At 37.9% G+C, this 24,203-nt stretch overlaps 1 long non-coding RNA gene across 1 annotated transcript in view; it reads right to left on the bottom strand.

The window, feature by feature from the left end:
- LOC111772718 (uncharacterized) overlaps window positions 1–19,244 on the bottom strand; it is a 54,283-nt gene extending 35,039 nt beyond the window's left edge. The window contains exon 1 of the long non-coding RNA XR_011437184.1: window positions 19,192–19,244. This is a non-coding gene — a long non-coding RNA (uncharacterized lncRNA). The remainder of the gene's footprint in view (window positions 1–19,191) is intronic.
- Window positions 19,245–24,203: the final 4,959 nt, after the last annotated feature.

The raw sequence follows: 24,203 nt of genomic DNA, 5'->3' as shown, positions 1-24,203 counted from the left end.
TGAGACAGTCATGGAAATTTGCACACCAATTGGATATTTAATGATGTTAAGAAATTGTTGATTTTTAAAGTCAGGGATGTTTCTTTTTAAATGCATCCTTATCTTTTCAAGATATATAACAAAATATTTGCAAATGAAATACTAACGATGCCTGAGATTTGTTTCAAAATAAGCTGGTGAGAAGAAGAAAGTGAGGAAGGGTTAGACGAAACAAGATTGGCCCTAATTGTTTAAACTCAGTGATGGGTATCTGATGGTTTGTTACATTCTTCTGTCAACTTTTATACATGCTTGAATTTCCACATTAAATGTTTGGTTTTTTTGTGAATGACAGATCTAACTCCAGTCTGACTCTAGTTTCTTGGCGAGCAACTGTGATGGTTAATTTTATGTGTGAACTTGGTAGGCCAGGGTGCCCAGATATTTGGTCAAACATTCTGGATGTTTCTGAGAATGTGTTTTGTTGGTTGAGACGAATACAAAAATCAGACTCTGAGTAAAGCACACTTCCCTCCCTAATGTGGATGGGCCTCATCTAATCAGATGAAGGCCTGAATAGAACAGACTGACTTCTCTCAAATGGGAAAGAATTCTGTCAGCAGATGTCCTTTGGACTCAAACTGCAGCCTTTCCATGGCTCTCCAGACTGCCAGCCTGACCTGCAGATTTTGGACCTGCCAATCCTTTTTTTTTTTTTTTTTGATTAGTGGGTGCCTTGGGCGGGGGTGGAAACAGGGAGTAAGAGTAAATGGACACAAGGGTTATTTTTTTTTTTTTTTGGTGAGGAAGATTGGCCCTGAGCTAACATCTGTTGCCAATCTTCCTCTTTTCTTTTTCTCCTCAAAGCCCCAGTACATAGTTGTATACCCTAATTGTAAGTCCTTCTAGTTCTTCTATGTGGGGTTCCACCAGAGTATGGCTTGATGAGTTGTGTGTGGGTCTGTGCCCAGGATCCAAACTGGTGAACCCCAGGCAATTGAAGCAGAGCATGCAAACTTAACGACTATGCCACCAGGACCTGACAATCCTTAAAACGAATGACAATCCTTAAAACGAATGAATGAATGAATGAATGAATGAACAAACATACACGCATCCTGTTGGTTCTACTTTTCTGGAGAACCCTGACTACTGCAGCAAACTTTATTTTTCTTTCATGAAGCTTATAATGCCTTTTCCTCTTCCTTGGCGCTCCCAAATTTCACCACAATTAGTCTATGGCAGATGACTTCTCAGAGGAGGCCCTTGCTATCAAAATGGATGTCTCCCTCCAGCTCAGGGAAACGTTCCACTGTGAGCGCCTTGCTCTGCCTTTCTGTTCTCTCCTGATGAATCAGTCTTGGCTGTGTTGATTCTATTCCCCGTGTTTCTTAACTTCAATCTTAAATTTTTTATATCACTGTCCTTTTCCATTCATTCTGGAAGAATTCCTTCACTCAGTCTTTCATGATCTTCAGCTGTGTACGTGATCATTTTATTATTAGGCCTATCTATGGGGTCTTTTATTTCAGCAATCCTATTTTGAGATTCCAAAAACCACTTCAAATTCAGTCTCTGCCATTTATAACCCCTGTGACCTTGGGCAAGTTATTTAACTTCTCTGTGCCTTAGTTTCCCTTTTTTTCATTTTTTTATTTTCAATTTTTTTTCCTCATGAAGGACGTCTAGGTTGTTTCCAGTTTTTGACTATTATGAATAAAGTTGCTACAAAAATTTGTGTACAGGTTTCTTTTGTTTTGTTTTACCTTTTGACCCCATTCAACCATTTCCCCTACCCCAACTCCCTTTAGTTTCCTCTTCTGTGAAATGACACTCCTAATATTACTTAGTCCATAGGAATTTTGGTGGCTTAAATAAGGTAAGCCATGGAAAAGGCTTAAAATGAAATGCTCAGTAATTATTAACTTTCAGAGAATCTTCTTTTTTTATATATATGTGAAATGCTCTCCAATCTCTTTGAAAGTATTAATTAGAATTTTCAAAATTCTGTATTCTTTTCTTTCATTAACTCTATTTCCTTGGAATGTCCCATCTATTTTTTCAGATTGGTTTGCTTTTTTATGTTAACAACTTTCCGCAAATATTTGGTGATTCTTGACTTCCTGCTTATTCTTATAAGGAGGATCTAAAATGATTAATATTAGTAATGAGCACAGCAAAATTATGACTTTCATATTATCACTTTCATGGGCCCCTTCTTCTAGAAAAAAATATTAAAAATTATATTTTATGGTCACAGTGGCATAAAACGAATATTATTCAAGCTAGATTATACTCATTTTTAAAATTCTGATTTTAAAAGAAATGAGAACATTTTCTTGGGCTTCTTTCAATGTCACGGGCCCCAGGCACTGTGCCTCTGGTACCTAATGAAGAAGGTGGTCCCTGGCAGTGGGCAGAAGTTGTTCTCAGCACATGGGATTGTGGATTAATCACAGGGCCTGCTAGAAAGAGACATAGGCCTTTGTGTGCCTTTGGGGTATGGGGACTCTTGGCCACGTGGCAGCAGGCAGACCTTGTCAAGGGCATGATCCTGCACTTCTCTCCAACTCTAAGGCACAAGTTAAGAAAACTCTGAGGCAAATCAAGATAGTAACTCATATCAGCCACTTGGGTGTCCTCAAGCTCTCTGGTTCACTAAGCTCATCCTCTACCAAGACGTATTATTTTAATTATTCAAAATCTGAATGGGAGGTTTATCTTTCAGCTCATAACCTCTTTAATGGAGTTTTCCTATATCTTCAGACTTTTTAACCTGTTTTGCATCTCACTTTTTACTGATGCTCATTTCCTTCCACCCCACGACATCCAAGGATTACTATAGCTTCATAGTAAGTCTTAAAATTCGGTAGTGTGATTCCTCCAACTTTGTTTCCAAAGTTGTTTTGGCTATTATAGGTCATTTGCTCTTTTGCTATAATTTTTAAAGTCGGTTTTGTGTGTGTATAAATTAATCCTGCTTGGGTTTTTATTGGGATTGCACTGCCTTCATGGACCACTTTGGGGAGAATTGACATCTATGCTAAGTCTTCTAATTCATGAACATAACGTGTCCACTTATTTAGGTTTTTAAAATTTCTTTCATCAATATTTTGTAGTTTTCAGCAGGCAGATTCTGTACATGTTTTGTTAAGTATATCCCTAAGTATTTAATTTTCTTTCGAGCAATTGTAAATGGTATTGCCTTTTAAATTTCCGTTTCCACATGTTCATTGTTAGTGTGTAGAAATGAGATCAATTTTTCTTCTGTTGATCTTATATCTTGCAAACTTGCTGAACTCATTTATTAGTTATCAAGGTGTTTTTGTATATTTCCTGGGATTTCCTATATAGATAATCATGTCATCTACCTATAAGAATAGTCTTATTTATTTCTTCCTAGTCTATACGACTTTTACATCTTTTTCTTGCCTTATTGCACTTGCCAGAATTTTCAGTCCAATGTTGAATATAAGTGGTTTGTGTAGACATATGTGCCTGTTCCTCATTTTAGGCAGAAAGCATTCAGTCTTTCACCACTAATAATAATGTTACCTGTAGGCTTTCGGCAGATGCCCATTATCAGTTTGAGGAAGTTCTGTCTTCATTGAGAGTTTCTGTCTTGGATGGATGTTAAATTTTGTCAAAGATTTTTCTGTATCAATTGATATAATTATGTGGTTTTCTTCTGTAGGTTGTTAATATAGTGTACTACTGCATTAGTCAAGGTTCTCCAGAGAAATAGAGCCAATCATATATACATATATATATATAAAACAAGAGATTTAATAAGGAACTGACTTATGTGATTATGGAAGCTAGCAAGTCCAAAATCTGCAGAGCCAGTGTCCCAGCTTGAGTCTGAAGGCTGGCAGACTGCTGTAGAACCAGGAAGAGCTTGTGTTCCAGTTTGAAGGCCATAAGACAGGAAGAGCAAATGTTCCAGATCAAAAACCATCAGGCAGGAGAATTCTCTCTTATTCAGCAGAGGACCAACCTTTTGTTCTACTCAGGCCTTCAACTGATTGGATGAGGCCCACTCACATTACAGAGAGCAATCTGCTTTACTCAGTCTACTGATTTAACTGCTAATCTCATCCAAAAATACCTTCACAGAAATACTGAGAATAAGTTTGACCAAATATCTGGGCACCCATGGTCCAGTCAAGAAGTTGACACGTGAAATTAACCATCATAGTTACAGTGATTGAGTTTTGAATATTGAAACAGCTTTACATTTTCAGGATATACCCAATTTAGTCATGAATTCCATTGTCTAATATTTTTGTTGAAGGTTTTTGTGATAGGTTCATAAGGAATATTAGGCTGTAATTTTCTTTTCTTGTATTGTGTTTGTCTGGTTTTGGTAGTAGGGTAATGTTGGCCTTGTAAAATGAGTTGGAAAGTATTTCCTCATCTTTTATTTTCTGGAAAAGATTGTCTAAAATTGGGGTTATTTATTCTTTAGATGTTTGATAGAATCTGCCAATGAAATCATCCAGGCTTGAAGATTTTATTTCAGAAGATGTTTAACTATGAATTCAATTTCTGTAATAGTTATAGGGCTATTTAGATTATCTGTTTCAATTAGAATGAGTTTCAGTAACTTGTGGTTTTCAAAAATTGATCTATTTCATTTAAATTATCACATTTATATGTATAGAGTTGTTTGTGGTTTTAATGTCTGCAGAGTCCGAAGTGATATCCTATTTTTTCTTTCTGGTATTGGTAATTTATTTCTCTCTCGCTCTGTCTCTCTTTTTCAAGCTTGCTTGAGCTATATTAACTTTATGATATTTTTAATGAACCAGTTCTCATATAGTCAATTTTCTCTACTGTTTTTCTCTTTTTGATTTCATTGATTTCTGTTCTTTATAATTTCCTTCCTTCTGCTTGGTTTGTGTTTCTTTTTCTCTTCTTCTCCCACCTTCTTTTTAAGGTGGAAGCTTGGATCATTGACTTAAGACTTTTCTAAAAGCATTTAATGCTATAAAGTTTCCTTTCAGCACTGCTTACCTGTATCCCAGAAATTTTGATATGTTCTGTTTTCATTTTCATTCTGTGCAATATATTTTCTAATTTCTCTTAAAATTTCCTCTTTGACCCATAGTTTTTGGAGATTTGCCTGTTGCCTTTCTGTTATTCATTTCTACTTTAATTTCATCAAGGTCCAAGAAAATACTACATAAGATTCAAATTCTTTTAGCTCTTATGATCTATCTTGAGGAATATTCCATGTGCAATTGGAAAGAAGGGTGTAGCTGCTGATGTTGGGTCAAGTATTTTATGAATGTCAATTAGATCCAGTTGGTTGGTGCTGGTGTTCAGTTCTATAGACTTGAAAATTTTTCTCTGTACTTATATCAATTATAGAGAAAGGAGTTTTTAAGTCTCTAACTATAACTATAGAAGTATCTATTTCTCCTTTCCATTCTGATGATTGTTGCTGTGCATATTGTGAAGCTCTCTTCTTTGACGCATGCATATTCAAGATTGCTATGTCTTCTTGACAAATTGGCACTTTTATCATTATGTAATGTCCTTATTTATCTCTGAAAATTTTCTTTGCTCAAAAGTCTACTTTGATATAAATATAGCTACTCCACTTTTGATTAGTGTTTGCATGGTATATATTTTTCCATCCTTATACTCCTTTCCACATACACTTAGCATATCTATATCATTATATTTAAAGTGAGTTTCTCATAGACATCATATAGTTGACTACTGCTTTTGAATCCATCCTGACAATCTCTGTCTTTTACTTGGTGTGTTTAGGCCATTTACAATTAATGCAAGTATTTATATGTTTGGGTTTAATATTTCCATTTTATTATTTGTTTCTGTTTTTTTCCTCTTTTTCATTTTCTCTATTTCCCACTTTCTGCCTTCTTTTGGATTATATGAATATTTTTAGTATTCTATTTTAATTTATCTATTGTGTTTTCAAATATCTCTTTGTATGCATTTTTAGGTTTCTTTAGGTATTACAATATATATACTTAACTTTAAACAGTTTAATTGAAATTAATATTTTATCAATTCATGTGGAATGTATAAACTTTACCACCATAAAAATCCTTTTACCCTCTTCCTGTTATGATGCTGTTGGCTTACGTATTACATCTATTTACATTGAATACCCTATCAGACAGTGTTATAATTTTTGCTTTAAACCAACAAACAATTCAAATAACCCAAGAGGAGAAGGATAGTCTATAATTTTTATTATAGATAAAAATATTACAGATAAACCCAGATATTTTCAACTTCTGTTGTACTTCCTTTATTCCTGATGCTCCAAGTTTCTCTCTGCAATCATTTTCTTTCTGTCTAAAGAAATTTCCTGTAGCAATTCTTTTAAAGCAGTTCTGCTGGGAACAAATTCTTTTAGACATCCTTCATCTGAGCATGGCTTTATTTCATCTTAATTGCTGAAGGATATTTTCACTGGATATAGAATTTCATTTTATGTTTAGCAGTTTAAAAATGTTGTGTCACTTCCTTCTGGACCCTCTGGTTTCTAATGAGAAATCTGCTACCGTTTGAATCATTGTTCTCATCCCAAGTAGAGTATCCATTTTCTCCAGCTGCTTTCCATTTTTTTTCTCTATTTTTAGTTTTCATCAATTTTATTATGATATGTCTGGGCATAGATTTCTTTGGGTTTACCCTCTTTGGCTTTACTACTCTTTTTAAATGTATAGATTTGCTTCTGTTGTCAACTTTGGGAAGTTTTCAGTCACATTTCTTCAAACATTTTATCAGCATTGTACTCTTTCTCCTCTCCTCCTTGAACTCTAAAGACAGGAACAGTAGATCTTTTCGTATTATCCGCCTATAATGTTCAGAATGGATACTTTCTATTGATCTATCTTCAAGTTCATTCACTTTCTCCTCCATTATATTTATTTTGCTATTGAGCCCATCTAGGTAATTTTTTTTACTTTTGTTTTTGTGCTTCTCAGTTCCAAAATTTTCATTTGCTTCTTCTTTTCACCTTACACTTTTGGTGAGACTGTCTATACTTCTATTCATTTTAGCAGTGTTTGTGATTATTCTTGAGGCATTTTTACAATAGTTGCATTAAAGTTTTATTAGATAATTTCAACATCTGTATTACCATGGTGTAGCAGTCTTTTGATTGTTCCTTCCTATGCAAATTAAGATTATCCTGGGGTTTTTTGTTTGTTTGTTTGTTTGTTTTTTTGTATACCAAGGGATATTGGGTTGAGTAGGTACTTAGGAGTGGAATATATATTAAAAACACAATTTCAAAAGCAAATTTTTTTCTTTCAAACTTAATGCATCCATTAAAGAAGACATGTTTTTAAAAACTAACAAACAAAAGAAGAAAAAATTACCTATCACCTAACTAAATAGAGAAAAATATTTTCCTCCATTTATAGATAACCTTTCTCACTCTCTCTCTCTCAGAATGCATCTGAAGTTTAATTTCCACATAACTAATTTGATTTCCTAAGATCAATCTACTCTTTACTTCCTCAAATACAGATTTAATACTCTGATTGAAATATTAGCTTCCTTTCAATCCTCCTTTTCCTCACTCAGCTACCTCCTCATTCCATTTTGTTGCCTTTACATCTTATCCTTTTCTCTTTTTTTGAGGAAGATTAGCCCTGAGCTAATATCTGCTGCCAATCCTCCTCTTTTTGCTGAGGAAGATTGGCCCTGAGCTAACATCCATGTCCATCCTCCTCTACTTTATATGTGGGACGCCTGCCACAGCATGGCTTGATTAGCAGTGCATAAGTCTGCACCCAGGATCCGAACTGGCAACCCCAGGCCGCCAAAGCAGAGCATGCGAATCCAACTGCTAAACCACCACGCCAGCCCCTACATCTTACCCTTTTGACTTTCAAATTTATACTGTGATATTTCTCATCCTATTAGCTTTCATATCAGTTTATGTTCTCCCAAAGAGGCCATGTTCTCTTGACATTATTGAGATTTCAAAAATGATTCCTAAAATATTCTTTTGGATCCAGTGGTAAGTCATTTTCCAACAACTGTGCTTCCTCTAAGTTTTGATGTATTATTTAGCTTACGATAATTTTCACGGGCTCTATGTTGTTTTCACTTTACACTTTTTTCCCATACTAATTATAATGGATTTTCTAGCATTGATGTTCATGATTTCCTCAGTAGAGCATAACGGATATGATACAGCCTCTAAACCATTGACAGCATCTACTAGACCTTCATACATAGATACACAGATCTATCATACCTGGGGGTGAGGGTTATACCAGTTAGAGTGCTTTGATGGCAAACAACATAAAACCTAACAATTTAAACAATAACTAGTAATTTCAAAGATGGATTAGGGTTCAGGTACTGTAGGATCAGGGCTCTAGATTCACTTTCTGCCTTTCTCTCAGCACTTCCCACCTCCTTGTATGCACATTTATTTTCTGCTGGACTTTGTGGCTGTGAAAGTTCTATATACTTCAGTATCCAAAAAATTCTGAGTTTCTTTTCTTAAAATCATAAAACTGAAGTCTCAAACTGCATTCAAATTAGATCAACTTAAGTCAGGGACTCATGCCCTAGGCCAGTATAAGATGCCATGAGAATCTCCCAGATTTCATCTTTCACACAGAGTTGAGTGAGGTGTGCATCCCACCATACCTACACACATAATGGGAATATCCCTAGAGAGGAAGAGAAGTTAGATATGGAATATCACCTCCCCTTCCTCCCCCAGTGCTCACTACAAGGAAGTTATCGACACCTGAACTTTTGTCACTCTGAGCCAATGAAATACACATTCTTCCAGCCACAGCTCATACATTTAACACCTTATTCTAGAGCCCTAATCTCTAAGAATGTGATAGTGGGTTGTAATTCATCAGGCGGGCAGAGCACCCTAATTTCCTTTAATGAATCATGGATCTATCACTAATTGTTTTCCTTGGTCCAACTCAATCAATCTTATAGCTAGCCAGAAATTCATTCTAGATTCTAACAATAAGACATCTGTTAGAGTCCATGTCAACTTTGTTCTGAATTTTTCAGAAGTTGAGCCAGGACTAGCCATTTCAACCATAGATGTTTAAATTTCACTAAATGTAATTTTATATCCAGCTATTTCATTTATCATTCTAGTTAATTGTTCCACAAGTAATTGAGAAACACATTCAATAAAACAATTTAAAAATATCTCCCACAAATGTGGATCAACTCCTGGATAGGTAAAAGTATAAGTTAAAAAATAAATCAAGACTATGTAATACAAGCCAAAAAGAACGACCACATCAATTACCTTATTGTTGTTTTTGGTGATTGAATTTCCTCTAATTAAGCCTCAGATTTTGCTCTAAGCTTCCCAGCAGCCAAAGGAAAAATGGTAACATAGTTATATCATTTTCAAATATCAAAACATACCAGTCCTTTAAAAGAATTAAATCTTTTTATAGCACTAAACATTAAATGAGTATAGACAGAGTTAGGAGCATTGCAGTACAATGTTTTCCTTGTCAACATTTCTACAGGAAATACAATTGTAATATCCTCATAACTGTTTGTTATAGTCTATTTCAGTATACATTGAAATAATTAAAAATTTTAATTAAAAATAATTTAACAAAGGAGAGTCTGTGAGGGGCCAAATAATATGTTGCAAGTATACGACTGTCTTATGATTTAATCTGATCCTAAGACAAAGTTTTAAATATCTTGATAAATGCTTAGACTGTAAATCCTTCAAATAATTTGTTTATTTCTTCACTCGGGCTTTTGACAATGTTTCATGGTCTTTCATTCAATTCTTTCAACAATCTGAGATAATATTCTTATTCCTACTAAATTACATTTGAGGACGTGGAAGCTCAGAGGAGTGAAATGCTTTGTTGAAGGTCAAACAGCCAGTAAATGACTTGGAAGAGATTCAAACACAGGTGTTCTGATTCCAGATTAAACAAATTGCATTTGTTCAGTACCTATTGTGCGCTACACAGTGCTCTAGAGGCTGCGGATAGACAGTGGGAGAAAATGTAATCTCTGCTCTCAAAGAGCTGGTAAGAAAAACATACACAAAGACATGCTTTTCTATAACTTAGCCAACACTCTTTGCTTTCTCTATCCTGGTGCAATACCAGTACTGATGGAGTCGATGGTTTGGGAACATAAGATTGTTGAATAAGAATAAATACTTCTGGATATCTCTTTCAGATCATGTTCTACATTATATGGTACACATTTCAGATTAAAATGCTGCAAGTGTTGAGAGAAACACAGATAAAAAGGACTGGAAGAATTCTCACTTCATGGAGTTGCTGAGTCTCTTTTGGAAAATCAGAAGGAAGAGGGAAAGACATTCCATTTATTCCCAGGATTGTAATAACAACTATTCTTGGCCATACTGTGAAATAGCATCCGGTGACAAAATGTGGTTCTGATGAGGTAAAGTTTTCTTTTTTTTATTTTTAATCCTTAAGTCATGGCCAATGTGGTCTTAGATATGCTTTTCTTTGGTGAGGAAGATTAGCCCTGAGCTAACATCTGTTGCCAATCTTCCTCTTTTTTATTTTTTTTCTCCCCAAAGCCCCAGTACATAGTTGTATATCCTAGCTGTAGGTCCTTCTAGTTCTTCTATGTGGGATGCTGCCTCAGCATGGCTTGATGAGTGGTATGTAGGTCCTTACCCAGGATCTGAACCAGGGAATCCCAGGTCACTGAAGTAGAGCTCAGAAACTTAACTACTGCTCCACTGGGCCGGCCCCCTGAGGTAAAGCTTTCAAAGGCAGGTGATAAGAACTTGGTCCAAATATTTCAAATCCTGAGAAGTAAACCATTTTGGTGGAGGTGGTGCCGATGGTGATTTTACATAAAATGACAAAGTCATGAGTGCCCTACCCCAGAAATGGTTCAATAGAAACTGGATGATGCTCTGTGAGAAAGCCCAGGAAGGTTGACTTAGCATCATTTTCGCTCATGGTTTATGAATAAAAAAATCATTTTTCAAATAAAATTTCACATAAAACAATATATAAAACAGATCAAGAGGTAACTACTCTGGTTGACTGAATCCGGGGGGGCGGGGGGGGAAGCGTCCTGGAGGCCCACTCACACTGTGTCCCCCATCACCTCCTCCCTAACCACGCCTCCAGGTGACCAGTGAAGCACGAGTATTTGGAACTGGTCCTGCCAACTCAAAGGGTCACTGCTCCCAGGACTCTACAAAATAAGAGATAATGGCTGTTTTCTCTCAAGCGGCTACTAACGAGCATGCTGTTAGCAGCCTTTAGGGAAGTACTAATAATGGACATTTTTCACTCTTTTCTAGCTAGTCACTTCAGTGGTTCATGCAGACAGAGCAAACAGACTCTGAGAGTTATGATTAAAAAGAAAATAAAAAACAGCTCACAGTAATGACCCCTCCCAAGAAAAGACCGAGTAATCTTCCAGCTACAGTAACAGTAATCCCAAACCCACTACAACATCTAATTGAAATATTGATTCTTTGGTTAGGTCTCTAACTTAAAATTCCAGAGCAGAGAGCTCCCCACCACACAGACACCCCCTTCACAGAATCACATCACAGAGTGCGGAGTGTTTCCTTAACATTAAGCTTCCCAAGGCTTTCATTTCAATTAGTCATAAAAAAAGATCAAGAAGGAAAGTATTGTCGGAAAGATTCCAGTCAGTGTTTTATTGCCTGAAACAGTTCTCAGGATTAACCATTTCATAGCAGAAAGGGAATTCTACAGAAAGAGCAATGCTTTTCCCTTACAGATAGGAGGCTATGGATAAAGCAAAGAAAAAAAAATCTACTTTCTTCTAAGTGATTCATCCAACACATTTGCATAAAACAATCTCATTTATGGCATTAAAACTTTTTTGAACAAGCGCCCAATTTATGCCAAGAAATTATCACAAATCCAACTTTCACCATCCTTGAATTTTCGTTTAGGTTCTAAGAGCAACAAAATCCCTTGACATTATTATCTCCTCTGAATACTAATTATGTCACTACAACTGTGTGTCTGCTAATCTTCCAGAAATAATGTGAGAATTACTGGAATGCATAGAAACAGAATGGAATTAGAAACACATTTTGTGAATTTGTCAAAACTACCAGCTTTCTAAGAGTAAAGTAAGGTAAAAAGTGCACATCCAAAAATTTTTTAATAAAAGAACAAATTACCACAATGAAGATAAATGATGAGTCTTAATACCTCACTATGAGCACAGACCTATGTAGAGCAAGGCCAGCATCCTGCGAGTTTTTGTAACCTTACAAGAAATTTGGTCCACGGTACCTTGGATTTTCATCTCAGAGCACCAGCTTCAATTCCAGATAAGACCTGTTTTTAATCATGCTTAATGGGCCTGGTTCTTAGGAGAATAAGAATGAAGGTGAAAATCTCCTCTCCAGCAGGGAGGCCAACAAACTTGTTCTGGGGACCAGGACCTAATCCTCCCCACTGAAGGAAGGAAAATGCTTATTGTAGCACACTGTCTGCCACCTCATCAGTCTCAAATATTTCTTGAATGTATGAATGACAACATCATTATTCTCTGCTCATCCTGGCCTGAAAACAAGAGAATCATGAACTGTTGTGCTTGAAGGAAGCTTTGCCATCATCTCTTTCACTGCCCCATTTTGCAGATGTGAAAACTGAGGCCCACCACAAGAACGGGTTTACCAAAGGCACACACGTGCTCGCAGAGGACATAGGTATCCATATTTATTTCCCAAATCTCTGATCAAGGCTCTTTCCTCTACTGCAGATGGAAAATCCTATATCAACTTCCAGACCAAGTCTTAGGGATGTCTCAAAGGCATCTTCTTCCCCCATGCTGGGCCCATTGCAGTAATACAGGCACATGGTACCTCTTCCGGGATGCTGGCCACAGGCTCCCACTGTTCTCCATGATTCCAGTCTAGCACTCTTTGATGTCTCCATGCTCCTCTCAACTTTTTCAGCCTTGAGCAAAAGTCCTTTTTCTCTATCCCACCACTGGCACCACCTCACATCTTTGCTCTGAAGCACTTCTGAACTGCTCATTGTGTGAGGGCATGCACATACACACATATACACACACCCCACGTCAGTTCATCCATGTGTGACTTTATTTTTGTGGTCTGCCTTGGCTGGAGTCTCCTTTCCATCCATTGGGCTGGTTCCATTCCATGCCGTTGTTAATTCCCATGACCACTCCCCTTCCTTCCGTACCCCACACCCACACCTGGGTTAGGAACCCCTGCACTCTGATCTCAAGTTCACAGGTATCTGTTGTTGTCTCTGCACTAAACTCAGATACATTACATAAAACTCTTACATGAGTGTCCCTGATCCACTTGGGCCTGGTTTCTCCCAAGCATTTAACCAATGAACATGCAGGCATCACATGAATGCCTCATCTGTTAGCTTATAAATATTGACACAAATAGGCGACAGGTGGTCAGGGAGTATTTAGACAACCTTTGTGCATTTCTAGACATCCATTACTCCATCTCCTTTTTAACTTAGTGAATTATTTTGGATACAGGGCACCTGTGCTCTTTCTGATCCTCTCCTAGGAGCTGAATAGAAACTTTTGACGTGTCTACTTCTACCTTTTAAAACCTAATATTAGTTATGGACAACTATATTTTCTTTAAAGAGTTCTGTCACTGAGCTCATAAAATGTTGTATCTCAGAAGAATGAGATTCTTAATTGTGTTTGTGATGAAATATATGAATAAATAAATAGAACACATTAATATTGTATTAATAGCTATGACTGTCTTCTAGAATGATGTGTGGTATGCCAAGTGCAGCTGGCTGTATTATAAGTATCTTTTTATATGTCTGTTTCCCACACTGGATTCCAGGCTAATTGCCTGATTCAGATTGTCTGGCCAGAGCCCAGGATATCTGGCACATGATGAAAACTCAATACTTTTTGAATGAAACATTTATGTAGTCCTAAACTCTCTGGGAAAGCTCTGTGAGGCAGCTATTTCCCCATGAACCACTTTTCCTAATATTCCTTAACAAAAGTCAGTCCATACTTAAATTCAAGTCACACTATATTATCAAAAACATTTGTCCCCTATCACTTCCTCTCATTGCCCACATCTGCCTTCTAATACCAAAACAGAATAAACCTGATCTCTCTTGCAGATATTTAAAGACCATGATTACTTCTCTGCCAAGTCTGCATTTCTCCAGGCTAATGCTTCCCTGTTGTTCGATAATTTTCAGCCACTATCATCAGGGCTTACCTTCTCTAACCACACCCTCCAGGTGGTCCATCTCCCACTTAAGCTGTGCCACCCAGGGACTGAACACAGCATTGCCTGGAATATTGGGCCAGATCACAGTTCATGGGGGTTGCCACCTTTGATATTGATGTCATCCCTCTGATAATGAGGCCCCAATGCATCCGTTTTTCTAATAGCTTATTAAACTGTATTCATGATACCTCTACACCCATTCTTTCCCCCTTTCCTGTTTTAAGTAGAGACGTTCCTCCCACTATTTAAGGTCAATCCCTTCCTTGGGCTCCTAACCCCATCTCATTCTGCCTTTCCAGGGATTTTATACCATCTCCTACAATCCTTCTTACTTTCTATGTAACCTCTTCCTGTCTAAAGTCCCTTCCTAGCAGCTTCAAACCTGCGCAAGACTCTCATCATAGAATAAGTATATATATAATCTTCAGTATTGATGTCTCCAGCCGCATCACTTCTCTCCAATTCTCTTACCAAGATTACAAATGATTTCTGTTTTACTAAGTGTGAAGGATAGTTCTAGCCTTCAGTTTTGACTTCTTTGCTTCATTTGACATTATTGACAACTCCTCCTTCTTAAAACGCTCTCTTTCCTTAACTTCCATGACATTTGTTTTTCCAATTTTCCTTCTATCTCTGGCCACGCCTTCCCATCTCCCTTTGTGGGCTCCTCTTTCTCAACTTGTCCTTTGAATGTCTGTATCCCCCAGGCCTCTACCTTCAGCCTCTTCCCTTCTCTCTTCTCCCTGGAAAACATCATCACTTCTCGTTATTTCAATTACCATCTAAAATGTAATGTCTCACAAATTCTATCTCCATTCCAGATCTTTCTCCTAAGCTTCAGACTTACACAAGAAAGTCAGAATACACTCCCTTCTCATCACTTGCTCTCGGATGTTCCCTGAGTCCCTCAAACTCAACACCAGCAAACTGAACTCAACTTTACTACTCTCTCTCCTCTTGTCCTGCTTATTTCTGTGAAAGCCAGGATCAACTGCTCAGTGTTCTCCAAGAGGTGTACAAGTGAGATGGGGTGTAGACAAATATCACCTATTGAACAGGTTTCACTCATTGAGGTACAATGAGGAGGCATTTTATTTTTGCCCCATCACTGAAATCAACCACTCCCGGTTAGACCTCCCTTCTTTCTTTCCTCAGAGCACATTTCAAGCGCGCTGCATGTCTTTTAAACCACTTTCAGTTACAAGAGCAATCACATTGAGCTCTCTGTGGCTCACTTTCAGCTCAGTCTTTTTAAAATCCCAACTTCAATCTCCCACCCAATTTCAATCTTCTTCCTCTTCCCCACCTTACCCCCTCTGTCCAACCCCATCTAAGATGAAGCCTGACTCATGGACCAAGGGTCTATACAGAGAGAGAGAGACAAGTATGGTCTTCTCCTCTTTCTTTACTTTGTCCTCTTATCCCTCTGTGGCTTCTGTGTTTTGCTCCCTTCATCTGGAAGAAGTGCCTGTAAGTCACAGAGTGTCTCTGGGCCACTCAGGAAGGTCACTAGACCTCTCTTTCCTCATAAAAGGTGAGACAGTTGCAGGAAATGACCTCTAGGGGCCCTTCCAAATCTAATATTGCAAGTTTCTCAGATTCTCTTTCTCTGACCCAAATACCAATTCATTGGTCCACATTGCCTTGATAATTTTTGAACTCCTAAATGTGTATTTTATCTAAAAGCTCATAAAAATCTGTGGATCCATTAGGCATGTTTTTAAGTAAAATCAAGACTAGCCCTGGAATTTGCAAACAGTGACATCAGCAAACTCTCTTGTTAACAGTATCATCTCTTATGCCATTGCCGAGGCTAGTGCAGCATTTTTCAGTCCATGTCACAAGTGGATCACATGCATTTTTCTTAAATCATGATCACACTTCAGGAAGATGGGTTTACAGCTTTACAATGTCCTTGGCAGTAATTGCTTCATTTACACCTGATGTGGCGTAAATGTCCTTTTGTTTTTCTTTTCAAATTTCTTGACTGTCATGTAGGAGTTTGGTTGTTTTGAAACTATCCTCTAATCTTATAATATATTTACGCTATGGGATTACAAATATGAGAGCGATGTCATTGATCAAACTTTTGTCAGCGGTTGTGTGGTTTCAGATAAGACTCTTGATATCTGTTTTCTCTAATACCTTAAATCACAATCTCCTGTGTGAACACATATTTCATTCAAGGTGACAGCAATCACAAATTATAAATTTGTGTGTGTCTGTGTGTGAGAAAGACTTATTTTTAATGTAATTTAACAGAAATAATGCATATACAATTTAAAAGGACAAATAGTGGTCCCCTACTCCACCTTTCTCTATAAATTCAAGATTCCTGGTGGCGACATCTTTCAAGTCTTTCAGCTATTTCTTCTGGTATTTAATTCAATATTTCTAAATAACATCCTTATAGCACTCATTCCTTATTTGTTCAGCTTCAGACATTATCTTTTGGTTTCTGAGCTAGGATATAGGTTTGGGTACTGTGACAGAGACTAAAATGGCAGTGCCTTAAAATAGCAGCTTATTTTTCTCTTATAAATGGCAGAGCGTCAAGTTGGAAAGACCCTTATTCATCTGATCCCAGATGGCTGGCGATCATGACCACATTTCATCCAATGAGACAGGGAGAAGGGAAAGGCAAGAGCATTTCTTTCCCCTTAAGGGCACAACCCAGAAAATGTACATATCAATACCAATGTGCAGAACTTTTGTCATGGCTCCCACAGGGAGGCTGGGAACTCTGGGCTTTACCCTGGGCAGCCATGCTATCAGCTAAAATTCTCTTACTATGGAAGAAAAGAACATATATTTATGGGCAATTATCAGTTTCTTTCACAATTTCCTATTTTGGAAGAAGGGTATTTTACCCTTGTAAGCAACACGCACACACATATGCATACACATCAACACACGCGTTCCATCCCCATCCTCCCAACATACCTGTTATATCACAATTTTGGTTAAATCCATATTTGATGTTTACATTATGAACTATTGTTTACAATATCATATAATGTACTTCCTCTCTTGCACATCAGACAATGTGTGTTATCTTAGCAATATCTCTACTTGTATTGGTTAGCTAGTTCCTCAATGAGGCTCAATTGCCTTAAAAGATAATCATGAGTTTCATAGATCTGCAGGCTCCACTCACAGCAGCACTGTTCATAATAGAAAAAATGGGGAAAATATCATTCAGCAAGGGAATGGATAAAAAATTATGGTATTCTACACCATTGAATATTATATAGCAGTGAACAGGGATGAAATGCAGCTACATACAACAATATGTTTCTTGGAAATGTAAGGTTGAGTTAAAAAAAGTAAGTCCCATAAGAGACCATAACATTCTTAAACACCTTAAACTTGTTTAACAAAATTTGCTTAACAACTTTAACCTATTTAAGTTTTCTGTTGCTGCTACAATTAAACAGATTTTTTAATAAATAGAAATTTAATAAAAACAAAATTCAAAATAATGTTTCCCCCTCAGGAAGGAATGAAGGGGGATGAGATAAAGGAGAAGCACATAATTTAAGGGTAATGCTTAAACCGTGCATTTGGTGGTGGCGTCATGGTGTTCAGTATATTATTCCGTCTTAATAGCTTACAAATGTTATCAAATATTTAAAATAGATTATAAAAAAGCAAGATAGAAATAAAATACTAGAAAATAATAGCAAGTAAGGTCAGAGGCAGGTTATCAGAATTAAGGTATCTCTAGCACCCTTGTAATGTTCAGGACAAATTTGATTAATTTTGGGCTTTAAGCTAGATACGCATGTTAAAATATGATGGGTAACAAGTAGGAATAAAAGAAACAAGGTGAAAGACTTTCAAACCAGAAGAAGTCAAGACAGAAAAAAATAAAAATAGCAGAACAAATAAAAAATATCAAATAAGAGGTAGAAATTAAACCAAATACATCAGCAATCACAATGAGTGTAAATGACTATATTCATCAATTAAAATATAAAGCCTTTTAGATAAGAATTTTTAAAAATCTGGCCAAATGTTGTATATGAGCACAGCTAAAATCAAATAACACAGGTTAAAAGGGAAAAGATAGGAAACTATATACCAGGAATATTTTTTTTTAAGTGCTTTTTTGTGATATCAGGGAAAAAATAGACTTTAAGGCCAAAAGCAATATTAGAATTAAAGAAGATCGCTACATCATAGGAATGTCTTAGTTTACCTCAAAAATATAATAACTGTAACCTACTATGACCTAATAACGTAGCCCTAAAATATACCAAGAAAAAATGATCTGTAATACAGAATTAAACTTCATCCCATCTACCCATCAGGAAGATATTATTTCAATCCTAGAGCTATTGACTTGAGCTCTGTCTCCCACCCCCACTTCACCCCCGCACACCCCACCCTTGCTCTGCTCTCCAGTGTAGGCTCCAGCTCCAGGGTTCCCATGCCAGCTGGCTTTCTGTGCGATTGTTCAATGGGAAGTCACCTTTCTCTTTCTCTGCCAAATGTCATGTCTCCGGCAACAGCGGCATCTGCACCCTAGTTCCAGGTTCCATCTGTTTATCCTTCCCATGGTTCCAGTTCTCCAACCTCCTCCCTTTGTTCCTACAGCCTACGGGCGCTACTTGTTTCCTGCTATTGCCAATCTCTGAGTTTTCCTCACTGTCTCCTCTTTGGCTTTTCAGCTCTTCCAGTGAGAGGGTAACCAAGTATGGTAGTCCCCCCTTATCTGCAGGGGATACGTTCCAGGATCCTCAGTGGACGCCTGAAACCAAGGATAGTACCAAACCCTATATACACTGTGTTTTTTTCCTATACATACACACCTATGATAAAGTTTAATTATAAATTAGGCACAGTAAGGGATTAACACAAATAACTAATAATAAAATAGAACAATTATAACAATATATTGTAATAAAAGTTATGTGAATGTGGTCTCTCTCTCTCAAAATATCTTATTGAACTGTACTCACCCCTCTTCTCCTCGTGATGTGAGATGATACAATGCCTATGCGATGAGATGAAGTGAGACGAATGACATAGGCATTGTGACATAGTGTTCTGGGCGGGATAGGGCAGGATGGGACAAGATTTCATCATGCTACTCAGAACAGTGCACAATTTAAAACTCACAAATTTTTTATTTCTGGAATTTTCCATTTAATACTTTTAAACCATGGTTGACCCCAGCTAACTGAAACAGTGGAATGCAAAACTGTGGATAAGGGGGTCCTAGTGTCTAAGCATACAGTTTGTTTTGTTTGAAATACTAAGAGTGATTCCTGCTTTCATGTTTGGACCCTATATTGGTTAATGTTTCCAAAACAAATGGCCAGAAATTAAGTGGCTGAAAGCAACACAAATGTATTATCTCACAGTTGTGTAGGTCAGAAGTCCAGTGGGCTCGGCTGATTTCTCTGCTGAGTCTTACAAGTCTGAAATCAAGGTGTCAGCAGGGCTGCATTCTTTGTTTTCTTTTCCAGCTTTATTGAGATGTGATTGGCATATCACATTGTGTAAGTTTAAGGTGTACAATGTGATAATTTGACACTATGTATATTGTGAAATGATTACCATGAGAAGGCTATTTAACACAACCATCACTTCACATGATTACAATTTTTTTTTGCAGTGAGAACAATTAAGATTTACTCTCTTAGCAACTTTCAAGTATATAATACAGCATTGTTAATTATAGTCATCATGCTGAGTATTAGATCCCCAGAATGTCTTCATCTTATAACTGGAAGTTTGCACTCTTTGACCAACATCTTCCCACTTCCCCACCCCTCAATCCCTAGCAACCATCATTCTACTCTCTGTTTCTATGGGTTTGTTTTTTTTTTTTTTTAGATTCCACGTATAAGAGAGATTATAGAGCAATTGTCTTTCTCTGCCTGACTTATAATGCCCTCAAGGTCCACACATGTTGTTGCATAATATTTCATTGTGTATATATATATGTGTGTCTTACATTTTCTTTATCTATTCATCTGTTGACGGATACTTAGGTTGTTTCCATGCATTCGTTATTGTGAATAATGCTGCAATAAACATGGGGGTACAGATATCTCTTCAAGACAGTGATTTCATTTCTTTAAGCTATATACTCAAAAGTGGGATTGCTGGATAATATGGTAGCTCTAGTTTTAATTTTTTGTGGAATCTCCATACTGTTTCCCATAATGGTTGCACGAATTTACATTCCCACCAACAATGCACTAGGTTTCCCTTTTCTCTATATCCTCAAGAACACTTGTTATCTCCTGCCTTTTTGATAATACCCATTCTAACAGTTGTGAGAAGATATCTTATTGTGGTTTTGATTTGCATTTCCCTAATGATTAGTGATATTGAGCATCTTTTCATGTACCTATTGGCCATTTGTATATCTTCTTGGAAAAAAATGCCTATTCAAGTCCTCTGCTGAATAAATTGGATTATTTATTTTACTTCAGATTATTTGGGTTTTTGCTATCAAAGTGGCTCTGGCTTGGACTTCCAGTATTTTGTTGAAAGAAATGGTGAGAGTGTGCACTTTTGTCTTGTTCCTAGTTCCAGAGGAAAAGCTATCAGCTTTCCACCACTGAGTATGATGTTAGCTATGAGTTTTTTATATAAAACTTTATTATTTTGAAGTATGTTCCTTCTATACCCAATTTATTGAGAGCTTTTATCGTGAAAGTGTGATGAATTTTGTCAAATGCTTTTTCCACATCTATTGAGAGAATCATATGATTTTTATCCTTCATCCTATTAATGTGGAGTATCACTTCTATTGATTTTCATATGTTGAACCAACCTTGCATGGGATGCAAGGGATAAATTCCACTGATCATGGCGTATGGACCTTTTAATGTTCTACTGAATTCAGTTTGCTAGTATTGTGCTGAGAATTTTTGCATCTATGTTCATCAGAAATATGGCTTGTAATTTTCTTTTCTTGTAGTGTCCTTATCTTACTTTGGTATCAGGGTGAGCTGGCCTTGTAAAACGAGTTTGGAAGTGTTCCTTCCTCTTCAATTTTTTGGAAGAGTTTGAGAAGGGTTGGCATTAATTCTTCTTTAAATGCTTGGTGGATTTCACTAGTGAAACCATCTGGTCCTGGCCCTTTCTTCATCAGGAGGGTTTTGATTATTGCTTGAATCTCCTTAGTCATTATTGGTCTGTTCAGGTTTTCTAATTCTTCATGATTCAGTCTTGGTAGGTTGAATATTCCTAGGAATTTATCTATTTCTTCTAGGTTGTCCAATTTGTTGGTGTGTAATTGTTCATAGCCGCTTCTTATGATCCTTTGTATTTCTGTGATATCAGCTATAATGTCTCCTCTTTCATTTCTAATTTTGTTTATTTGAGTCCTCTTTTTTTCTTGGTTAGTCTATCTAATGGTTCCGAATTTTACTATACATTTACCCTTACCAGTGAGTTTTATACTGTTATATGTTTTCATGTTGTTACTTAGCTTCCTTTCATTTCAACTTGAAGAACTCCCTATAGCATTTCTCATAAGGCAGGTCTAATGGTGGTGACGAACTCCTTTAGCTTTTGCTTGTTTGGGAATGTCTCTATCTCTCCTTCATTTCTGAAGAACAGTTCTGCTTGGTACAGTATTCTTGGTTGGCAGTTTTTTTTTCTTTCAGTGCTTTGAATGTATCATCCAACTCCCTCCTGGCCCACAAGATTTCTTCAGAGAAATCTGCTGTTAGCTTTACGGAGGTTGTCTTGTATGTGATGAGCTGTTTTTTCTTGATGCTTTCAAAATTCTCTCTTTGTCTTTGACTTTTAACTTTTTGAGTATAACATATCCCAGAGTAATCTTCTTTGGGTTGATGTTGCTTGAGTCCTTTGAGCTTCCTATACCTGGATATCCATGTGTCTCCCAAGATTTGAGATGTTGTCAGCTATTATTTCTTTAAATAAGCTTTCTTCCCCTTTTCTTTCTTTTCTCCTTCTGGGTCTCCCACGATGCAAATGTTCATTCTCTTGATGGTGTCCCATAATCTACATAGGCTTTTTCCTTCCTTTTCTTTTTGTTCCTCTAACTGCCTAATTTCAAATGATCTTTGAGTTCTCTGATCCTTTCTTCTGTGTGATCAAGTCTGTTGTTGAAGCTCTCTACTGAATTTTTCAAATCTACTTAGTTCTTTTTTATGGTTTCTATTTCTTTATTAAACTTCTCATTTTGTTCATGCATTGTTTTCTTGAGTTCATTTAGTTGTCTATCTGTGTTCTCTTGCATTTCATTCAGTTTCTTTAAGATGATCATTTTGCATTCTTTCTTTGATGAATCATAGATAGCTATTTCTTTGGTGTCAGTTACTGGAGCTTCACTAGTTTCCTTTGTTGATATCACATTTGCCTGATTCTTTGTGATTTGTGTAGCTTTGCACTGGTGTCTGCATTTGAAAAAGCAAAGAACCCTTCCGTCAGGCCATCTGCATCCCTTCCAGTCTTTACAGACTGGTTTCAGCAAGTAATGACCTTCTCCTATCTCTTCCCTGGGCCAATGGGGTTACCTCCAGAATTTCATTTGTGCTGAATTGAAGTCAGGTACATGGCTGTTGCTGGGTCTGCAGTCAGCTGTGTGGTTGGTGGGCTTGTTACCAGGGGCTCAGGCCAGCATGGATCCTGTTTGGTCTCTGGGTGGATGGGGCAACCTCCAGTACCTTGTTCAGTAGGGTGGCACTGGGACAACAGTCTACTTCACTGTCCAGAGTTGGGTCCTCAGAGAGTGGGTCTATTACCAGGTACACAGATGGGGTGTGGCTTTCTCCAGGGCCCTAGGGGGGATGCTGTCTGGTCACTAGAGGAGTCCCTGGGTGGGTAGGACTGGCCCTGGGCCACGCTGAGAGGGGCCGTAATTGAGCCTCAGGGCTATTTCAGGTTCCACAGCTAAGACTGAGATCTGCAAGCTTGACTCTGGAGGCACATATGGGTGTGTCTCCTGCTGGGTCCTTGAGTGGGCTAGACCATCCCTGGCCATGGCAGGAGGGCTGGAGGCAAGTTTAGGGTACATTCAGGACCTCCAGGGACAGATAGGAGTGTCTCTGGCCTGGTCCCTGTGGTAGCAGGCCTGCTCACAAACTGCAGCTGTAAGGGAGCTGGAGTTGAGTATAGAGCCCTTTCAGGATCTCTTAGGGCACAGATTGGAGGTCTCCTGCCTGGTCTGTGTGCCAGCAGGACTATTCATGGACTGTGACTGGGATGGGTGGGAGCCCAGTTACAGGGTCCTTTCAGAATCTGCAGTCTGACCAAGTTTGGCGGGCTTACCTCCAGTGGCTCCCAGACTGCAACCAAGAGGGGCTAGAGCCAGTTTATGGATCATTTCAGAGTCCACAGCAGGACTGAGGTCTGTATGTCTATTACCCTACAGGTGGGCATGACTCCTTCCAGGTCCCTTGATGAATGGTGTGGTGGCAGAACCAGAGCCAAGTGGGGCTGTAGCCAAGTCCTCAGGCATGTGGAACTATTTCTCAGTCTGTAGCCAGGACCATGGTGGGTGAGTCAGCCACCTGGGTGCAGGCCTGCCTTCTCAAAACAGCTCTTCTCAGTCTTAGACTGCACCAGGGTTCCACAGTCTCTTACTTGGATCCCAAAGCTCCCATGAAGGTACTTTTGTCTGTGGATGGACACCAAATTATTGTTGTTAAGGGGGAGATACATGTGAGGGATGTCTCATTCAGACATCCTGCTGCCTTGCATTCATTTCTGGAGGCTAAGGGAGAACTCATGTCTGGTGACATTCAGGTTATTGGCAGAATTTAGTTCCAATCAGTTGTAGGACTGAAGTTTGCATTTCCTTGCTGGCCGTCATCCTGGGACTGCTCTCAGCTTCTACAGGCCGTCTGCATTCCTTGGCTCATGGCCTCGTTCTTTCATCTTTAAAGTCAGCAACAGTGGGTTTCGTCTTCAGGATGTTGTATTTTTTCTACCTCTTCTGCCTTCTCTTCTTTTGCCGTATCTCTCTGACTCTTTTGCCTTCCTC

The sequence above is a fragment of the Equus caballus genome, chromosome 3 (assembly GCF_041296265.1).
Source record: "Equus caballus isolate H_3958 breed thoroughbred chromosome 3, TB-T2T, whole genome shotgun sequence".
Classification (NCBI taxonomy): Eukaryota; Metazoa; Chordata; class Mammalia; order Perissodactyla; family Equidae; genus Equus; species Equus caballus.
This window is presented reverse-complemented; position numbering and strand designations above follow the sequence as displayed.